Source organism: Porites lutea, chromosome 2 (genome assembly GCF_958299795.1).
Source record: "Porites lutea chromosome 2, jaPorLute2.1, whole genome shotgun sequence".
Lineage (NCBI taxonomy): Eukaryota > Metazoa > Cnidaria > Anthozoa > Scleractinia > Poritidae > Porites > Porites lutea.
In genome coordinates, this window is record NC_133202.1 from 29,963,449 (window position 1) to 29,985,709 (window position 22,261).

General features: G+C 40.0%; 2 long non-coding RNA genes across 2 annotated transcripts; one reads left to right on the top strand and one right to left on the bottom strand.

The window, feature by feature from the left end:
- Positions 1-1,106: 1,106 nt before the first annotated feature.
- On the bottom strand, positions 1,107-5,281 carry LOC140926816 (uncharacterized). Its single transcript, XR_012164482.1, has 3 exons — positions 5,024-5,281; positions 2,401-2,592; positions 1,107-1,510 (listed from the first exon to the last, which is right to left on the bottom strand). It is a non-coding gene; the product is annotated as an uncharacterized lncRNA (long non-coding RNA).
- Positions 5,282-15,514: 10,233 nt separating this feature from the next.
- On the top strand, positions 15,515-19,879 carry LOC140926817 (uncharacterized). Its single transcript, XR_012164483.1, has 3 exons — positions 15,515-15,962; positions 18,394-18,585; positions 19,476-19,879. It is a non-coding gene; the product is annotated as an uncharacterized lncRNA (long non-coding RNA).
- Positions 19,880-22,261: the final 2,382 nt, after the last annotated feature.

Below are 22,261 nucleotides of genomic sequence, written 5' to 3' on the forward strand. Positions count from 1 at the left end.
GCACCACCCCATGCCTTAGAAATTCTTTTGTTAGAAAGAAATGTCGATCAAGTTAACTACCATCTACGAAACAGGGCCACTGATCTGACACTTCCTAAACAGAGGAGAGAGAGTTTCTTAAAGGAAATTTTAAATTTAGCGGTGCTATGCTTTGGGACCAACTCTCGAATCCATTCTTAAAGATTGTTAAGTTGTGTTTTCTTTCAGTTATCGTGAATCGTGATAATGAGTACGTCGGTAATAGTCTGACGCCTTGGTGTAGACTTTTTACCACCCCCACCCCCACCCCCCCCCCACCCCCCCACGCCTCCTTTTCCCCACTTCTCAGCGACTTCTGCCACATCCACGAGTCTCAACTTTCCCAACCATTTACGTTTTATTATCAGAAAGGGAGGGTTTCGCAATACTACCGAAACAGGAAGACTGTTTTTTCTCAGACGTACGTAACAGTTGCCGTTAGCGACAAAGGTGATCGTTTTTGGTCACGTGCCTAAAGAGATGTTAGCTCCAAAGGCAAACGCACGTGATAACATTCCTTCGCATTTCTTTGCTCGCGCTTTGGCTGTCTATCGTCGCTTATCCGCTTTCGTTTAGTAATACAACAAGATCCGGCTAAAAGTCCGGTTCTATAGTATTTCTTTAGCTATAATCGAATCGATTATCACACATCTCAAGCTATCGTCTACGCCTTTACCACGGATATAAGACCTTCCTTGTTTGTTTATGGAAAAGCCCGCCATCGTTTAATTCTCAGGAATGTGAAGGAATGCGATCACGTGTGCTTACATTTAAGGCGTCAGGGATAAATCACGTGGGCTTAATTCAAATATGTTTCTCTGCAGAGGCAACTGTTTCGCGCGTCTGCGGAAAAACAGTCTACCTGTTTCGGTAGTACAATGTTTTAGCCCGTGAATTGAGCTTCAAACGGGATGTTCATTTCCTGGGATCTGCGATGGCCACCGTCTCCGCCATATTAAACTTTGATGAAAATTGCGATGTATCCAAATTAAGTAAAATCTAGAGTTTTTCATTTTTGAAACAGGAAATAAGAACAACTGTATAGCCTTACAACTAACGTGAAAACTCATTAAAAACGTATACACGAATGCTCTTGAACAATCTTTTATTTCTCCTTGGACAACATGGGACAACATGCCTAATTCATTTTTCAGCCAAGTCGGCGAGCTTGTGTTTTTTTGTAGTTTTCGAGTTTTAAACTGATGTATTTGTTATTTCCAGTGTCATCTGTAACTTTCAGAGGCTTGAAAGGGTTCCCAAGAGCCTTAGTACAGCCTTTGCGGCACCAGCGCTCGGATGGATTTGTCCAATGAAACCTGCCAAAAACACGTACTGCTCTGTAGTACAAACGCGCAAAGAATTTACACCGTTTGTACTTTGTTGGCCAGGAAAACCAGCGTTTCTTGGAACCGTACTTTTTCTCACACAGCCTGTACATATCGCTTTTGAATCTTTTGTCACACTGATATTGAGTCCAACCAAAGCGCTGACCCTATGGGAAAATGATTTTAAAACAAAGTATATGTTTAATCACTGCAAACGGATGCTGTTTTTTTTTTTTAATTAAGAATTATGAGAATAACAACAGCGGTAACGATAACGAGAATTAACAATTATTGGACGAGGTTGATCACACTGGACGAAAAATTGGATTTGCACGCTTCAAACAGCAGTTGTAATCCACCGATTGGTGCTTTTGCCACTGATACTATGTTGTTAGGGACTTCTTACGCCATTTTCTCTAGTTGTAACAAAACAGTCAAGCTACTCGTCTTCTCCGTCAGGGATATCGCTGTCCCTTTCTATTCGATATTAGCGCAATCGACATCAATTATTGGTATCGGCAAGGACACCTTCCAAATTCGATTTACCGGGGGATTTAGGCCAATGAGAGACGAGGAAATGTTTTGGATTAAAAATGTAGTGGTTTAGCGCGCCATCTTGAATTTAGCAGGTCTTTGTCCCTCTTTGTTCTGATTATTCGCGTTAATGTTTTCTTGCTTATGTATTCCCTCTGCTTATATGTTTGGTTAAAAGGATGGATTATTTCGATCTAAATTTTCAGGTAATGGCTTTTCGGATAAATAGTTAGAACACGAAAACATGATAAAGATAACTGAGTGTTTACCATTTACAAAAAGTTTCCGGAAAGTCCGTTTGGAGAGAAAATAGAACACGACATTTTGCGTCGTTCCGGCGAAACATTTCTGGGAGGAAGGGAGCGTCTAAAAAGGATTTCCCATTACTATTTCTTTGGTAACTGGAACTTATTTGTGCAAATGGTGAAAGCAATTTGGGAACCGACCGGTTTGCAAACAACCTGTGTTGACGGGTAAATTAAGTGAAGGGTTGATGTCCAACGACTGATTTTGGATTTCTTACACAGGAGTAGCAAACGTCGTGCTTCACGCAAGCAGGGGTAAACATCTTCTTGTAGAAGAACGGAAGCCCTCCAGGGACACTGCAGCCATTAGTTTTTATGGGACACCTTTCCTTTGACATCACTTGGAGGGTTATGGAAAGCAACAGCATCGAGGCAAACATGAGCGCTGTAGTCTTCCACATTGCGGAGGTCTGTGGAAAGAGAAACATGTCCGTATTTCGATTCGTTTATTTCATTTTGATTTTGTTTACTAAGAAACCGTTCTTCCTTACCATGACTCACTGTAGGAATTATAGGCTGGTCGTTTTTTTTTTTTTAAAAATATCGTTTTTATTAATGTCCCATTTTTTCATGGCTTAACTTTGTAGTCAGCTTACACTTTTGTCACTCACTCACAAGAGTACGTGTTCTGACCCTGTGGTTTCTGATTTTTCTTGGATTTTACATGCACTAATATTTGGGTTTAAATCAGTTAATTTTTTTATAGTCCTGTCTTTAATTTGTAAGCTCTGTCGTAAAGAATCGTATTTTTTTATACTTGGCACTCCTTGATAAAAGTGTTGTGCTTCGAGTTGAATTGTGACACAAGCTTTAGCTGTGGAAAATTAGTAACCTAATATCATAGGTGACGAATTACTCCTTAATTTTGGCGCGAAATTCAGCGTTAGTTTGTAATTTCACATGTGAAATTACAAAATTGCCATGGCAACCCTTCCGTACATCTCAGTGTCAAGATGGCGACGAAGTTTTAAAATGTCATGAATGAAGATGTCAGGGCACAAAAAGACGCTTTAGAAAACCTGAACACACAAGAGAATATAAAGAAGGATTTTAGCAGGTATTTTGCCGAAAAAGTCTGAAAAATTCTGAACTTTATAAGCCAAATTTAAGGTCTAAACATTTGAGAGAGTGGAGTTCTCGATCGATACGATCCAGGATAAACATGTCAAAAATCCAAGATTGCTAACGTAATTCGTCACCCATGATATTAATAGGTAATCAAATGGTATATTCGTGAAATTATTCCCTAATTTCAATCGTCACCATTTGATTACACATACGAATCCTGTTGTTAGTAGGGAGGCGGAACTAAATTTCCTTGGAAAGTTAACAGGGTGACCCCGTCCCGTGGGCCACTTATGGAGGTGTGCCATCCCATTATAGCGGTATTTAACCCTTTACACCCAAAGATCGAAATTTGAATTCTCATTTCTTACCCCTACTCATTTCCTACAGAAGTAGTGGGGAGAGGTTGATAGAATATCAAGCAAATTCATCTTGTGTGATCATGTCCGTAATTCTCGTGACCACTCTGTGTTACAAAGCATTGATATCTCAAGGAGAAATTTAATGCTGATCACTCTTAGGGCTGAAAGGGTTAATCATTTCCCCTATAGTTTCCTTTTTCCCTGTTTTTTTTTTTGCTTGTGGTCTTTTCCGTTTTTCGATACCTTGCCCCCTTTTTTTGGCATAATGAGGACATTTGTGAAAAGGTAACCTGCGATCATGCCTTACCTATATCTCTATTATGTCTTTCATGGGAAGGAGGGCTTGATACATTTATTTACAAGATCATAGGCAAAAAAACCAGAATTTTAATAAAATATCTTTTTGATTGGTTCAGACTCGACACAGTACGTCTGACACGCAGTCCTGTTCTGATTGACTGAACATTAGGCTTCGACGTCCCGTTCTTTTATGAACTCTCTTCTCAAAAAAATACTATAATAATGATACTACAATAATAATAATAATAATAATGCCTGATCGCCAGATAGTAAAAAGGGGATGCAATACACTTAATGAATGGATATAAAAACAGACTCAGTAAAAGATGAAAAATATCGTCATCACGAAAAAGGTCATCCACTTCAAGATTTTTTTGCCTCCAAACGGTCAAGAAAACTAAGAATAGGGGGCACGAACTTCAACTCTAAGAACTGAAAAATACCGCGACAAGCATCCATTTACAAAAATATGTCTCTTCAAACTCGAGCGATCTCATTGCGTCGTTCCTTATTTATGATGTATACATTTTAAAATACCATCTTATTGTAGATTTTAGATTGTATTTACCTTACGATTGTAAAGACGACATGTCTGCAAAGTCTAATTTTTTCAATAAAGACTTCACTGATTCATTCATTAACCTCTTGCTTCAATTATTTTCTTTGTCAAATCACTTGATTTAACTAGTTTTAAGTGTTTCACTCCCCACTAACTCAGTTGCACAGTTATTATTGACACGAAACCCCAAGAGGCTCTGAAAGGCCCGAAAAGAGGTGAACCGACAGGTCACTATGTAAGCTGTATTCGTCGCATTCGTTGGAAACATCTGACGTTTTTTGAGAGTGTGCTTACAAAAAATCAGCCATTCAACTAGCGTCTGAAAATCATGCTGGAGTAGGCAGAGGAAAGGATTAGAAGAGAAGAACCAGAGGAAATGGAGAGAACATTACAGGAGAAGAAGAGAAATAAGCAAGAATATTTGCAATATTCCGGCCTTGGTTTATGAAGGATACTTTAGGACAAAAATGGATGCAAAACTAGGAGTTGAGCACAAAAACATTTCTTTAAAATTTAGCTACATATATCACAATTATAACCCACAATCAAACTCACCAGTCTTCACGATTTAGGAGAAACTTTACCGGCGAACGTTTTCTCATGCAAACTGCTACGATGGCGAACAAGAATGGAATTAGCAAAATTCCTGTCAACCGCTACTAATGGATTTGGATAGGAAGGTTTGAAAATAACCTGCTGTTGTTCACCTAGGCGTAAACTGGACTGTAAGCCTATAAATGTTATGAGCTATTACGCTGTAAGTTAATCCCGGCCAATTAGTGATCCACCTGTGGAACCTTTGGAAGTAATTAATGTTTTAAGCTCGGCCTTCCATACTACGCTGGATATATTCGAAAACTCAACTTTATTCTTACTATTAGGCCTTCTGTTCCTCTAGTGCGGATACATTGTCCACCGAAAATGGAACTTTCCAAAAACCGAGTTCCATAAAGTGGGTTAATTTGAAAACGCCGTCTTTCGTTTTATTGGACGGAAAACGGTTGGAAAACAAAACTTTTTAAAACGCGCAAGGCGTGAAAATCACGTGATATCTTTGGAAACTTGCCAGCGAAGGAGCGAAAGACGCGTTTCACTTGAAATTTACAGATCAGTGATGACGGATGGCGTTTCAAATTTATCTGTTTAAGAATGGACACAAGTTCTGAGTGAAGCAATTAGAACTCAATAGCAGTAGTAGTAAAGAGTTGTTATAGAGTTTCCTGGTCCCTCCTTTATCCATTTGTGAAAACAAAACTTGTTTACACAGCGATATTTAAAATTTCACTAGAATTGATAAGATTACAATTATTGGTTGATGCATAATTTTTCCTAATTGTCATCGTGCATTCATATTGAAACTATATAAACCATCAACAATTTGATCTTTACTTTATTTATTATTATACTTGGAGATACTCTCTGATATACTCTCTGAAAATAGTCGTGAATTTTTATACGCAACTGAGTTGTAGCCTTTCAGAGGAGCGAACAATATTTTTCACACGTGAACAAAATTATACGGCCAATCAGAATCTCGAACGATGTTTTTTCAAGTGTGAGGATGTAGAAGAAAATGATACGTCCAATCAAAAACCACAACGGACTTGATCTTGCACCACTTTTCCCGCCTTTTATAGGCAATTACAGCTTTCTCGCATCGAAGTCATCAAAAAATGATTTTTTGAGTCCATAAAAGAGCGCTTTTCTCGCAGAGAAGTTACCAACAGTCCGGAAACTGGAATAGAAATATAGATCGTTTTCACTGTCACGCAACAAAAAAATAAATTTGAAACTGTCCAGTGGAAGAAGCCAAGAAAATGAAATGTTATAAAAGACTAGTATATCGTCTCATGTCTTTGTGGCCCACAGTTTCTGAGTTATTTGCCGAAATGTTTCACGCACTTTTGTATAGCTTTGTATGGAGAAGCCTAGCCTGTGCCAGGCTCTGAGATAGTATGGTGGGGACATATTAAGTCGAGCAAAGCGAAAATAAGACGCGCGCGACTTGGGAAAGGGGGCGGTGGCGGCGGGAAATATGTCTCCCCCCAGCCCGCGCGCGTTTTTCGCATTTCTTTTTACTGAACTACTTTTGATTCCTATCTTGGAGCCTGGAACAGGCTAGGAGACGCCATATTGGTGTTGTATTGGTGTACAGTTTTGGTGCACCAATATGGCCTTCCGAAATCAACTAAAACATCTGAAGTTCACTTTTTCTATAAACGCTCTTTCTTTTCACTCGAGAAATAGCATACGTGCGGATAAACATATCTTCTAACACTTGAAATAGCCATACTGCTGAAAATCAAGAGGAGAGACTTTTTTCAACGAGACAGCATTCCTATTTTGGTGTCACGCAATGTGAAAACTCGGAAGTTCAAATTGTTGTATTTTCGAAATGAAACATGCTACGGGAATGGAAACTTGTGCAAAGATATATTTTTTTGTCTATCTTTAACCTAGTGTAAATGAGAATTCATAAAACCTCGCTATTTTGACTTTACAATTTGATGACGTCACCGTGAAAGCCATCTATATATCTGTTTTTGCTTGTATCGCTTTAGAAACATTAAGACATTTTGTTGTCAACATATGGAGGATATTTGTTTGGGAAAGGCATAAATTTTTCCAGCATCAACTAAACATAGTTCTCCGACATAATTTCGGTATAATGCAGCTATGATTTTCAGGGTGACGCTCATTCTCGACCCCAGAGCCACTCGGCTTTAATTGTAACCGATCAGTCAAGACCACGTGACCAAGAGAAACGACGGGCCCTGGGGACGAGAATGGGTGACGCTCAAAAGCATGATGCTTAATAATAATAATAATAATAATAATGATGATGATGATGATGATGATGATGTCCTTTGTTTGCCCTCGGCAGTATTTATAGCACTAACGCTGGTGAGGCCGAGCAAATGCCTGAAACAAATAATTCAAATTAAACTTAACAGGGTTAAGAATCCCAACTGGCCGGAGGCAAACCAGTTGGCTATTTACAAGCGTGGTCGAGGATTTGAACTCATGACCACAGAGAACAAATCCACCTAGCGGTCAGGGCAGGACTTGAACTCGGGGCCTCCGAATTGCAAGTCCAGGGCTCTAACCGCTCGGCCAAGCTGCCTCCTGGTTTGAATTTTCGAGCATAATGTATCGAACCCTAGTTTTTCTATGTAAAACGTAAGTACCCAAGGTACTCCATACTTGACCGATTGTGGGCTTTAGAAAACAATTAGGGGCTGTCCACACTTGGAGCCCGGGAGCCGATGCCTCGGTACCAGCACAAAATGGCATTGTGTTCACACCCATCCTCGGAGACCCAGGGGCAGTCAGTCGGGCCGGGAGAAAAGGCGCGACGAAAGTTTTCAAGCACAGGCGGAAGAGCCCCTGGGTACCGACTCTCACCGGACCATTTCCAAACGGTCAAGTGAATGCTGGCTCCTGATTGGGCACAAAAAATGCTTTGTATTATTGTGCCCAATCGGGGAACAGCATCTCCTGAGTTCTTTTCGTGAGTTCGTACACGACGCGACAGCTATTGACTCGATCACGGCTTGTCTGGCTCATGCGCCAAACAAATGCACGCAGTCAGGAAACTTTCAGTTTGATATAAACACTTTATTTCAAAATACTGGTTGGTTGTCTTTACACTAGGCTGTTAAGTAAGACTTAAGAGCCGCTAAGTTTTACTTAACCAAAAATTCGTGTGTGAAGGCCTAAGTAAAATCTCAAGTAGCTTTGCTTTGCATCTAATTAAAGTCGGAAAGTTGAGACTTGAAAACCATCCTTATGACCTACTTAGCTGACTTGCGGTTTTGCGGTTTCTTGAGCTTTGAGAAAGGCGAGACATGTCAATCAATCTTAATTTTGTTGCGTGGGAAAATAACCTGAAGTAAAAAAGAATCGGTTGTGTGTGAAGCTTTATTTTACTTGAAGTAATTAAAATTTACTTGTCTTGAAATATTTCTTAGCTTATTTAGGCTCTAGTGTAAAGACTACCACTGTCTACCCGAAAACTAAAGACGCTTTTCCAAAAATACAAGCTTGAGCTTACAACAGGTATTCACACTTGCATTGATCATGCCTTCGTAAATCTTAAGGAGTTTAAGATTCCACGACAGCTGACAGCCACGAAAACGTCGCATGAAAAGTGAATTCACATTTTTCCAGTCTCTATCGTGATTATCCCAACTCGCTTACTTTGTCAAATGCAAGCGAACTCTTCTGGAGCTGATTTTCTATCAACCATATCCAAGTTCATAAAGAGAAAGAAAATTTTGTCATTGTTTGTTTACCTCCTTCACAAAACCTGAAATTAGGCATCTTCACGTGGTAGTCCATCCTCGGAGACCCAGGGGCAGTCAGTCGGGCCGGGAGAAAAGGCGCGACGAAAGTTTTCAAGCACAGGCGGAAGAGCCCCTGGGTACCGACTCTCACCGGACCATTTCCAAACGGTCAAGTGAATGCTGGCTCCTGATTGGGCACAAAAAATGTTTTGTATTATTGTGCCCAATCGGCGAACAGTTTCTCGTGAGTTCTTTTCGTGAGTTCGTACACGATGGGTATTATGTCGCCACAGTTGCCCGGTTCGTTCACCAAGCTTGTGCGTACAAGGGAAACTTCCATTTTCTACTTTCCTAACCAGAAACGAAGGACCTACCGATGAGTCGAAAAACGTTTCGGATGCTATCAGCAGGAGCAATTCATTTTGCACTGAGAAAATTCTGTTTCTGACGGATCACAATGTATCGTAAATAATCAGATAATAGGAAGTTTAAGATGCGGCGGCGACGAGATAATAAAAAAGCAATAGCTTGACAAGGCAAAACAACAACTTTGCACGTGCATCACGCATTTTGCAGATTTCTTTGCCGTCACTGCACGACTACCACGTGAAGATGCCTAATTTCAGGTTTTGTGAAGGAGGTAAACAAACAATGACAAAATTTTCTTTCTCTTTATGAACTTGGATATGGTTGATAGAAAATCAGCTCCAGAAGAGTTCGCTTGCATTTGACAAAGTAAGCGAGTTGGGATAATCACGATAGAGACTGGAAAAATGTGAATTCACTTTTCATGCGACGTTTTCGTGGCTGTCAGCTGTCGTGGAATCTTAAACTCCTTAAGATTTACGAAGGCATGATCAATGCAAGTGTGAATACCTGTTGTAAGCTCAAGCTTGTATTTTTGGAAAAGCGTCTTTAGTTTTCGGGTAGACAGTGGTAGTCTTTACACTAGAGCCTAAATAAGCTAAGAAATATTTCAAGACAAGTAAATTTTAATTACTTCAAGTAAAATAAAGCTTCACACACAACCGATTCTTTTTTACTTCAGGTTATTTTCCCACGCAACAAAATTAAGATTGATTGACATGTCTCGCCTTTCTCAAAGCTCAAGAAACCGCAAAACCGCAAGTCAGCTAAGTAGGTCATAAGGATGGTTTTCAAGTCTCAACTTTCCGACTTTAATTAGATGCAAAGCAAAGCTACTTGAGATTTTACTTAGGCCTTCACACACGAATTTTTGGTTAAGTAAAACTTAGCGGCTCTTAAGTCTTACTTAACAGCCTAGTGTAAAGACAACCAACCAGTATTTTGAAATAAAGTGTTTATATCAAACTGAAAGTTTCCTGACTGCGTGCATTTGTTTGGCGCATGAGCCAGACAAGCCGTGATCGAGTCAATAGCTGTCGCGTCGTGTACGAACTCACGAAAAGAACTCAGGAGATGCTGTTCCCCGATTGGGCACAATAATACAAAGCATTTTTTGTGCCCAATCAGGAGCCAGCATTCACTTGACCGTTTGGAAATGGTCCGGTGAGAGTCGGTACCCAGGGGCTCTTCCGCCTGTGCTTGAAAACTTTCGTCGCGCCTTTTCTCCCGGCCCGACTGACTGCCCCTGGGTCTCCGAGGATGGGTGTGAACACAATGCCATTTTGTGCTGGTACCGAGGCATCGGCTCCCGGGCTCCAAGTGTGGACAGCCCCTAATTGTTTTCTAAAGCCCACAATCGGTCAAGTATGGAGTACCTTGGGTACTTACGTTTTACATAGAAAAACTAGGGTTCGATACATTATGCTCGAAAATTCAAACCAGGAGGCAGCTTGGCCGAGCGGTTAGAGCCCTGGACTTGCAATTCGGAGGCCCCGAGTTCAAGTCCTGCCCTGACCGCTAGGTGGATTTGTTCTCTGTGGTCATGAGTTCAAATCCTCGACCACGCTTGTAAATAGCCAACTGGTTTGCCTCCGGCCAGTTGGGATTCTTAACCCTGTTAAGTTTAATTTGAATTATTTGTTTCAGGCATTTGCTCGGCCTCACCAGCGTTAGTGCTATAAATACTGCCGAGGGCAAACAAAGGACATCATCATCATCATCATCATCATCATCATTATTATTATTATTATTATTAAGCATCATGCTTTTGAGCGTCACCCATTCTCGTCCCCAGGGCCCGTCGTTTCTCTTGGTCACGTGGTCTTGACTGATCGGTTACAATTAAAGCCGAGTGGCTCTGGGGTCGAGAATGAGCGTCACCCTGAAAATCATAGCTGCATTATACCGAAATTATGTCGGAGAACTATGTTTAGTTGATGCTGGAAAAATTTATGCCTTTCCCAAACAAATATCCTCCATATGTTGACAACAAAATGTCTTAATGTTTCTAAAGCGATACAAGCAAAAACAGATATATAGATGGCTTTCACGGTGACGTCATCAAATTGTAAAGTCAAAATAGCGAGGTTTTATGAATTCTCATTTACACTAGGTTAAAGATAGACAAAAAAATATATCTTTGCACAAGTTTCCATTCCCGTAGCATGTTTCATTTCGAAAATACAACAATTTGAACTTCCGAGTTTTCACATTGCGTGACACCAAAATAGGAATGCTGTCTCGTTGAAAAAAGTCTCTCCTCTTGATTTTCAGCAGTATGGCTATTTCAAGTGTTAGAAGATATGTTTATCCGCACGTATGCTATTTCTCGAGTGAAAAGAAAGAGCGTTTATAGAAAAAGTGAACTTCAGATGTTTTAGTTGATTTCGGAAGGCCATATTGGTGCACCAAAACTGTACACCAATACAACACCAATATGGCGTCTCCTTATGGTAGGCGGAATGGTGCAAAATTCAACGAATCAAAATCACTACCAACATCAACAACCAATCTGCAGTTCAACATTTTTTTTCTACTTCAACAATAAAATCCATCCAACTTCAACGATTAATATAATAATCAACATTCGAAATATGCCTAATTCAACAACTAGAGAAAATCAACATCAACAAAAATTCCTCTTTTCTTCAACGACGATTTGCCTCACAACCAACATCGGACATCGACTTCAACAAAAACACGTTCAACAATTTGGGGACGAACGACTGGCTATGGTCGAGGGAGGTTGGGACCCAGAAATTCTAGGAAAAAAACATGGCGGATGAAGAGGAGAGAATCAGGCGATGTGTCCGAGAGGAGTTAAAGCTAAATCTTGTATCCAGGACTAGAAATTTAATTCATTCGGCGGCTTCGAGTTCTGTGCCTGAATTGAATAATGTTTTTGCTGGCCAAACTGCACAAAGGAGCTCTTTTGGGTCGTCATCTCGACCGACTATAAAAAGACAAAACATTCTTGGCCCGCTTAATGTGGTACTTTTACGGATAGAGACGCAGAGAGGAATTCAAAAAGGCTGTAGAGGGTGCTCTCAAGTTCTTTCCTGGAATAAAAATAAAACCCGAGAAAGAATTGTGTTTTCAGAGCCTCGTATACGTAGTTAAAAGGAAAGATGTTCTCGGAGTATGGAAAAGCCTCATATACCCGGCTTCTACCAAAACGGAGAAGTATTGTCGGAGTATTGGTTTCACAAGACCGGGACAAAGGAGACGATATCAGTGCTTCAGATATCTAAGATCTGATTTATAAGATCCTGCCGTTAAAAGCCGGGTATTGTTTATACTGTAAATAAAATTAGAGCGAGGTAGCCATGTATCGAGAATAGCCCACAGCATCGCCTGCGTCCATTTATTCCCTAGCGCCTGCTACAGGGGCACCCAACGGCAATTTTCGGAAAATATCTGTTCGGAAGACGATTTGAGATCTAGAATTTTCGGAACATTTGTTGTAAAATTTCTTGCTTACCTGCCTCTGCTAGGATTTTCGAACATCTACAAAATGGTATAATTACCCATTTTTAACGGATTTTTACCCTAAAAAAGGCCACCTAGAATTTTCGGGAGCCTTTTCCAGGCTGAAATTTTCGAAAAAGTTAGTTTTGATCCCTATAATTTTCGGATTACTAGACTTTCAGCTAGGAAATCCGAACAGATGAAAAATTTTTAGGGGATAAAAATATGGCTATATCTACCATTTAGATACTAAAATACGTTCAACAATGCTATGTTAAGTGGTTTTGAACTATATCCTCGTTGGGTGCCCCTGCTGCTACGCAGGCTACAGACAGCACCAAGGCTTTAGCTTGACTTTGCTTGTGGCGGTTACGATAGCGTACGTGACTGGAATTCGTTCGCTTCCTCTTCCAATAAAATCTCTTAAGCTCAAGCGGGCGCCATCATATTTCGCCAACGGGAATTGACCCGGCTTTGCTATAGGCTCTCACTTCTTTCTTAACTGAACTTGCAACAGCTTTCACGAGCTGTCTGTGAAGTGGTTTAATTTGCTGCTGCTTGATTATTAGGCATAGGTATTTCACCATCGCACCTTCCTATTTATTCTTGAAGCTCCTTTCAACGTACCACCCAAGAAGACAAGGGATAACCAACAAACCTAAAGAAAAAAAATAGATTTTCCCTTGGACGATTTGTAGCTCTGTAAACAAAAGCAATTTACAATTTTCCGGGCACACGTTTATTTACAAACAGAGTGTTGACGATCTTACACCAGCAAAATTCCTAAAACATGCTATAACTCCTCAAAAACGGCGGGTTTTCCATCGCAAGTATTCGAAAACTCCTCATTGGAGGTTTCAGAAAAAAAGCGAAATAGTAGCAACACAAGCACCGGAGCTCGACCAGACAGTAAGGTGAGATTTATTGTAGGCGAGCTTTTTGAAGCTGACAACCCAATGGCCGGAAATGACTTTGATTGGATAGTATCGAATCATGCTGTGTGTGGGTGGAAGGCTTCAGTAAAAGCATCTGTGTCAGGCTTTTCTCTCCTTCAGCTCTCGCCATTTTTCGCTTCCATCTTTCCCCTTTCCCCCCAGAAACGCCTGATACCCCAGGCTTCAATTGATCATAATCTAAGACTAACTGTTCCAAATCTCTAAAAAAGAAGTTCCACACGATACTTTGCATTTGGTTGGTAGCTCCGGCCGCATGTTTGTTTCCTGGGGCTGGTTTCTCGAAAGTCCCGATAATTAACGGACCCGTAAAGCAGTTTTGGTTTACATGCAAGATAGAGGTTTCAATAGTCTTGCATCTAACATGATAAAACTATCAGTTAATGAAACAAAATGGAGTAGTTTGCTAGCCAGGACCCTCGCTCTTATTCTTTACATTTCGATTTGAATATTTGATTTCGGGCCAGAAAAGTTACCGGGACTTTCGAGAAACGGGCCCCTGGTGTCTCTATTTCCCAGCATGCCCCGTGATTAGAATTTCTGGGTCCCAACCTCCCTCGACCATAGCCAGTCGTTCGTCCCCAAATTGTTGAACGTGTTTTGTTGTTGAAGTCGATGTCCGATGTTGGTTGTGAGGCAAATCGTCGTTGAAGAAAAGAGGAATTTTTGTTGATGTTGATTTTCTCTAGTTGTTGAATTAGGCATATTTCGAATGTTGATTATTATATTAATCGTTGAAGTTGGATGGATTTTATTGTTGATGTAGAAAAAAAATGTTGAACTGCAGATTGGTTGTTGATGTTGGTAGTGATTTTGATTCGTTGAATTTTGCACCATTCCGCCTACCATATCTCCTAGCCTGTTCCAGGCTCCAAGATAGGAATCAAAAGTAGTTCAGTAAAAAGAAATGCGAAAAACGCGCGCGGGCTGGGGGGAGACATATTTCCCGCCGCCACCGCCCCCTTTCCCAAGTCGCGCGCGTCTTATTTTCGCTTTGCTCGACTTAATATGTCCCCACCATACTATCTCAGAGCCTGGCACAGGCTAGGCTTCTCCATACAAAGCTATACAAAAGTGCGTGAAACATTTCGGCAAATAACTCAGAAACTGTGGGCCACAAAGACATGAGACGATATACTAGTCTTTTATAACATTTCATTTTCTTGGCTTCTTCCACTGGACAGTTTCAAATTTATTTTTTTGTTGCGTGACAGTGAAAACGATCTATATTTCTATTCCAGTTTCCGGACTGTTGGTAACTTCTCTGCGAGAAAAGCGCTCTTTTATGGACTCAAAAAATCATTTTTTGATGACTTCGATGCGAGAAAGCTGTAATTGCCTATAAAAGGCGGGAAAAGTGGTGCAAGATCAAGTCCGTTGTGGTTTTTGATTGGACGTATCATTTTCTTCTACATCCTCACACTTGAAAAAACATCGTTCGAGATTCTGATTGGCCGTATAATTTTGTTCACGTGTGAAAAATATTGTTCGCTCCTCTGAAAGGCTACAACTCAGTTGCGTATAAAAATTCACGACTATTTTCAGAGAGTATATCAGAGAGTATCTCCAAGTATAATAATAAATAAAGTAAAGATCAAATTGTTGATGGTTTATATAGTTTCAATATGAATGCACGATGACAATTAGGAAAAATTATGCATCAACCAATAATTGTAATCTTATCAATTCTAGTGAAATTTTAAATATCGCTGTGTAAACAAGTTTTGTTTTCACAAATGGATAAAGGAGGGACCAGGAAACTCTATAACAACTCTTTACTACTACTGCTATTGAGTTCTAATTGCTTCACTCAGAACTTGTGTCCATTCTTAAACAGATAAATTTGAAACGCCATCCGTCATCACTGATCTGTAAATTTCAAGTGAAACGCGTCTTTCGCTCCTTCGCTGGCAAGTTTCCAAAGATATCACGTGATTTTCACGCCTTGCGCGTTTTAAAAAGTTTTGTTTTCCAACCGTTTTCCGTCCAATAAAACGAAAGACGGCGTTTTCAAATTAACCCACTTTATGGAACTCGGTTTTTGGAAAGTTCCATTTTCGGTGGACAATGTATCCGCACTAGAGGAACAGAAGGCCTAATAGTAAGAATAAAGTTGAGTTTTCGAATACATCCAGCGTAGTATGGAAGGCCGAGCTTAAAACATTAATTACTTCCAAAGGTTCCACAGGTGGATCACTAATTGGCCGGGATTAACTTACAGCGTAATAGCTCATAACATTTATAGGCTTACAGTCCAGTTTACGCCTAGGTGAACAACAGCAGGTTATTTTCAAACCTTCCTATCCAAATCCATTAGTAGCGGTTGACAGGAATTTTGCTAATTCCATTCTTGTTCGCCATCGTAGCAGTTTGCATGAGAAAACGTTCGCCGGTAAAGTTTCTCCTAAATCGTGAAGACTGGTGAGTTTGATTGTGGGTTATAATTGTGATATATGTAGCTAAATTTTAAAGAAATGTTTTTGTGCTCAACTCCTAGTTTTGCATCCATTTTTGTCCTAAAGTATCCTTCATAAACCAAGGCCGGAATATTGCAAATATTCTTGCTTATTTCTCTTCTTCTCCTGTAATGTTCTCTCCATTTCCTCTGGTTCTTCTCTTCTAATCCTTTCCTCTGCCTACTCCAGCATGATTTTCAGACGCTAGTTGAATGGCTGATTTTTTGTAAGCACACTCTCAAAAAACGTCAGATGTTTCCAACGAATGCGACGAATACAGCTTACATAGTGACCTGTCGGTTCACCTCTTTTCGGGCCTTTCAGAGCCTCTTGGGGTTTCGTGTCAATAATAACTGTGCAACTGAGTTAGTGGGGAGTGAAACACTTAAAACTAGTTAAATCAAGTGATTTGACAAAGAAAATAATTGAAGCAAGAGGTTAATGAATGAATCAGTGAAGTCTTTATTGAAAAAATTAGACTTTGCAGACATGTCGTCTTTACAATCGTAAGGTAAATACAATCTAAAATCTACAATAAGATGGTATTTTAAAATGTATACATCATAAATAAGGAACGACGCAATGAGATCGCTCGAGTTTGAAGAGACATATTTTTGTAAATGGATGCTTGTCGCGGTATTTTTCAGTTCTTAGAGTTGAAGTTCGTGCCCCCTATTCTTAGTTTTCTTGACCGTTTGGAGGCAAAAAAATCTTGAAGTGGATGACCTTTTTCGTGATGACGATATTTTTCATCTTTTACTGAGTCTGTTTTTATATCCATTCATTAAGTGTATTGCATCCCCTTTTTACTATCTGGCGATCAGGCATTATTATTATTATTATTATTGTAGTATCATTATTATAGTATTTTTTTGAGAAGAGAGTTCATAAAAGAACGGGACGTCGAAGCCTAATGTTCAGTCAATCAGAACAGGACTGCGTGTCAGACGTACTGTGTCGAGTCTGAACCAATCAAAAAGATATTTTATTAAAATTCTGGTTTTTTTGCCTATGATCTTGTAAATAAATGTATCAAGCCCTCCTTCCCATGAAAGACATAATAGAGATATAGGTAAGGCATGATCGCAGGTTACCTTTTCACAAATGTCCTCATTATGCCAAAAAAAGGGGGCAAGGTATCGAAAAACGGAAAAGACCACAAGCAAAAAAAAAAACAGGGAAAAAGGAAACTATAGGGGAAATGATTAACCCTTTCAGCCCTAAGAGTGATCAGCATTAAATTTCTCCTTGAGATATCAATGCTTTGTAACACAGAGTGGTCACGAGAATTACGGACATGATCACACAAGATGAATTTGCTTGATATTCTATCAACCTCTCCCCACTACTTCTGTAGGAAATGAGTAGGGGTAAGAAATGAGAATTCAAATTTCGATCTTTGGGTGTAAAGGGTTAAATACCGCTATAATGGGATGGCACACCTCCATAAGTGGCCCACGGGACGGGGTCACCCTGTTAACTTTCCAAGGAAATTTAGTTCCGCCTCCCTACTAACAACAGGATTCGTATGTGTAATCAAATGGTGACGATTGAAATTAGGGAATAATTTCACGAATATACCATTTGATTACCTATTAATATCATGGGTGACGAATTACGTTAGCAATCTTGGATTTTTGACATGTTTATCCTGGATCGTATCGATCTAGAACTCCACTCTCTCAAATGTTTAGACCTTAAATTTGGCTTATAAAGTTCAGAATTTTTCAGACTTTTTCGGCAAAATACCTGCTAAAATCCTTCTTTATATTCTCTTGTGTGTTCAGGTTTTCTAAAGCGTCTTTTTGTGCCCTGACATCTTCATTCATGACATTTTAAAACTTCGTCGCCATCTTGACACTGAGATGTACGGAAGGGTTGCCATGGCAATTTTGTAATTTCACATGTGAAATTACAAACTAACGCTGAATTTCGCGCCAAAATTAAGGAGTAATTCGTCACCTATGATATTAGGTTACTAATTTTCCACAGCTAAAGCTTGTGTCACAATTCAACTCGAAGCACAACACTTTTATCAAGGAGTGCCAAGTATAAAAAAATACGATTCTTTACGACAGAGCTTACAAATTAAAGACAGGACTATAAAAAAATTAACTGATTTAAACCCAAATATTAGTGCATGTAAAATCCAAGAAAAATCAGAAACCACAGGGTCAGAACACGTACTCTTGTGAGTGAGTGACAAAAGTGTAAGCTGACTACAAAGTTAAGCCATGAAAAAATGGGACATTAATAAAAACGATATTTTTAAAAAAAAAAAAACGACCAGCCTATAATTCCTACAGTGAGTCATGGTAAGGAAGAACGGTTTCTTAGTAAACAAAATCAAAATGAAATAAACGAATCGAAATACGGACATGTTTCTCTTTCCACAGACCTCCGCAATGTGGAAGACTACAGCGCTCATGTTTGCCTCGATGCTGTTGCTTTCCATAACCCTCCAAGTGATGTCAAAGGAAAGGTGTCCCATAAAAACTAATGGCTGCAGTGTCCCTGGAGGGCTTCCGTTCTTCTACAAGAAGATGTTTACCCCTGCTTGCGTGAAGCACGACGTTTGCTACTCCTGTGTAAGAAATCCAAAATCAGTCGTTGGACATCAACCCTTCACTTAATTTACCCGTCAACACAGGTTGTTTGCAAACCGGTCGGTTCCCAAATTGCTTTCACCATTTGCACAAATAAGTTCCAGTTACCAAAGAAATAGTAATGGGAAATCCTTTTTAGACGCTCCCTTCCTCCCAGAAATGTTTCGCCGGAACGACGCAAAATGTCGTGTTCTATTTTCTCTCCAAACGGACTTTCCGGAAACTTTTTGTAAATGGTAAACACTCAGTTATCTTTATCATGTTTTCGTGTTCTAACTATTTATCCGAAAAGCCATTACCTGAAAATTTAGATCGAAATAATCCATCCTTTTAACCAAACATATAAGCAGAGGGAATACATAAGCAAGAAAACATTAACGCGAATAATCAGAACAAAGAGGGACAAAGACCTGCTAAATTCAAGATGGCGCGCTAAACCACTACATTTTTAATCCAAAACATTTCCTCGTCTCTCATTGGCCTAAATCCCCCGGTAAATCGAATTTGGAAGGTGTCCTTGCCGATACCAATAATTGATGTCGATTGCGCTAATATCGAATAGAAAGGGACAGCGATATCCCTGACGGAGAAGACGAGTAGCTTGACTGTTTTGTTACAACTAGAGAAAATGGCGTAAGAAGTCCCTAACAACATAGTATCAGTGGCAAAAGCACCAATCGGTGGATTACAACTGCTGTTTGAAGCGTGCAAATCCAATTTTTCATCCAGTGTGATCAACCTCGTCCAATAATTGTTAATTCTCGTTATCGTTACCGCTGTTGTTATTCTCATAATTCTTAATTAAAAAAAAAAAACAGCATCCGTTTGCAGTGATTAAACATATACTTTGTTTTAAAATCATTTTCCCATAGGGTCAGCGCTTTGGTTGGACTCAATATCAGTGTGACAAAAGATTCAAAAGCGATATGTACAGGCTGTGTGAGAAAAAGTACGGTTCCAAGAAACGCTGGTTTTCCTGGCCAACAAAGTACAAACGGTGTAAATTCTTTGCGCGTTTGTACTACAGAGCAGTACGTGTTTTTGGCAGGTTTCATTGGACAAATCCATCCGAGCGCTGGTGCCGCAAAGGCTGTACTAAGGCTCTTGGGAACCCTTTCAAGCCTCTGAAAGTTACAGATGACACTGGAAATAACAAATACATCAGTTTAAAACTCGAAAACTACAAAAAAACACAAGCTCGCCGACTTGGCTGAAAAATGAATTAGGCATGTTGTCCCATGTTGTCCAAGGAGAAATAAAAGATTGTTCAAGAGCATTCGTGTATACGTTTTTAATGAGTTTTCACGTTAGTTGTAAGGCTATACAGTTGTTCTTATTTCCTGTTTCAAAAATGAAAAACTCTAGATTTTACTTAATTTGCAATTTTCAATTTTCATCAAAGTTTAATATGGCGGAGACGGTGGCCATCGCAGATCCCAGGAAATGAACATCCCATTTGAAGCTCAATTCACGGGCTAAAACATTGTACTACCGAAACAGGTAGACTGTTTTTCCGCAGACGCGCGAAACAGTTGCCTCTGCAGAGAAACATATTTGAATTAAGCCCACGTGATTTATCCCTGACGCCTTAAATGTAAGCACACGTGATCGCATTCCTTCACATTCCTGAGAATTAAACGATGGCGGGCTTTTCCATAAACAAACAAGGAAGGTCTTATATCCGTGGTAAAGGCGTAGACGATAGCTTGAGATGTGTGATAATCGATTCGATTATAGCTAAAGAAATACTATAGAACCGGACTTTTAGCCGGATCTTGTTGTATTACTAAACGAAAGCGGATAAGCGACGATAGACAGCCAAAGCGCGAGCAAAGAAATGCGAAGGAATGTTATCACGTGCGTTTGCCTTTGGAGCTAACATCTCTTTAGACACGTGACCAAAAACGATCACCTTTGTCGCTAACGGCAACTGTTACGTACGTCTGAGAAAAAACAGTCTTCCTGTTTCGGTAGTATTGCGAAACCCTCCCTTTCTGATAATAAAACGTAAATGGTTGGGAAAGTTGAGACTCGTGGATGTGGCAGAAGTCGCTGAGAAGTGGGGAAAAGGAGGCGTGGGGGGGTGGGGGGGGGTGGGGGTGGTAAAAAGTCTACACCAAGGCGTCAGACTATTACCGACGTACTCATTATCACGATTCACGATAACTGAAAGAAAACACAACTTAACAATCTTTAAGAATGGATTCGAGAGTTGGTCCCAAAGCATAGCACCGCTAAATTTAAAATTTCCTTTAAGAAACTCTCTCTCCTCTGTTTAGGAAGTGTCAGATCAGTGGCCCTGTTTCGTAGATGGTAGTTAACTTGATCGACATTTCTTTCTAACAAAAGAATTTCTAAGGCATGGGGTGGTGCGGTCAACAAGTGTTTTATATATTCAAATGGACTTGGCCTAGCGCCGTCTAGCATCAAGTGTATCCCAAAAAAATAAGGTCAGCCGAACGAATATCATAACTGGCGCCTGTGACGAAAATCCTTAAATAAGAATGACCGAGACCAGGTTTTATGAGCCTGCGAGACTGAGCACCCCAAACAAACCCTTGTTTTCACTAAAACCGCTGGACGCCACAACCAGGTTGAGGTCATTCGTATCTAAGGTCTTCCCACCTTTGACAACCGAGCGGCACTTGACTGAAATCTTTGGAGCTTACCGTAAAATTCCGAAAATAAGCCCCGGGGCTTATATTTTTCAAAGGCCCGTTTTAAGGGGCTTATTTTTGGAGGGGCTTATATTCAGAGGGGCTTATCTACGGAGGGAAATTTGTGTCTCAAAATCGATTGGGCTAGCTTTATAGTTGGAAGTAAATTTAGCGTTTTTCCTTTGTTTTACTTTGTATTTGAGGGCAATTTTCAAATTACAAGCCCTCGGGAGGCTTACATTTGGAGGGGCGATTTAACGGAGGATTTTTTACGTTACCGGTTTGGGGGGCTTATATTTGGAAGGGCTTATAAATGGAGGGGCTTATTTTCAGAATTTTACAGTATCTTTCAATAATTTGCCGCAAGTGTCCCAAAAAAGGGAACAGTATTAAAAAAGCCTGTACTTGGCCCTTATAAACTTTTTTCAGAGAAGCTACGGGAACAACATTCTTGATACGCCTCAAGGCTCATACACCCGCACTAACCTTCTTAGAGATCATATCGACATGTCTGTCTCATCTACGTTTTTCATCTCTCTGAGCTTCGAGGCACTTACTGGTTCGTGATACAGGTTGATTATTTACAACAACGGTAAGTTTTCTTGTTATTCGGATTACAGAAGGAACCAATGAACAAACGTTTTGATTCAGAGGGGTGCAATTAAAGTCTGTTCTCTATGAGCCACTTGCGGAGTTGAGCGAGATCAGAGCTGAGCTGTACGATAAGTTCGTTGGGATCGTAAGAGAAAGCAAAGATTTGACTATCATCCGCATACATGCATGAATGGTTGATGTGAGGCTGTCAGGCAAATCGTTAGTTTCTTTTTGGAACAAACGTGGCCCCAATGTTGAGCCCTGGGGAAATCCGGAAGTAATTATTTCTTAAGACAGCTGGATATAATTAGCTGTGGTCACACTACAGACTTTTACCTAGGTAAAACCGATTTACCTAGGGCAAATTCATCAAAAATCTGCCTAGGTACATTCATCTCGGGTTTTGT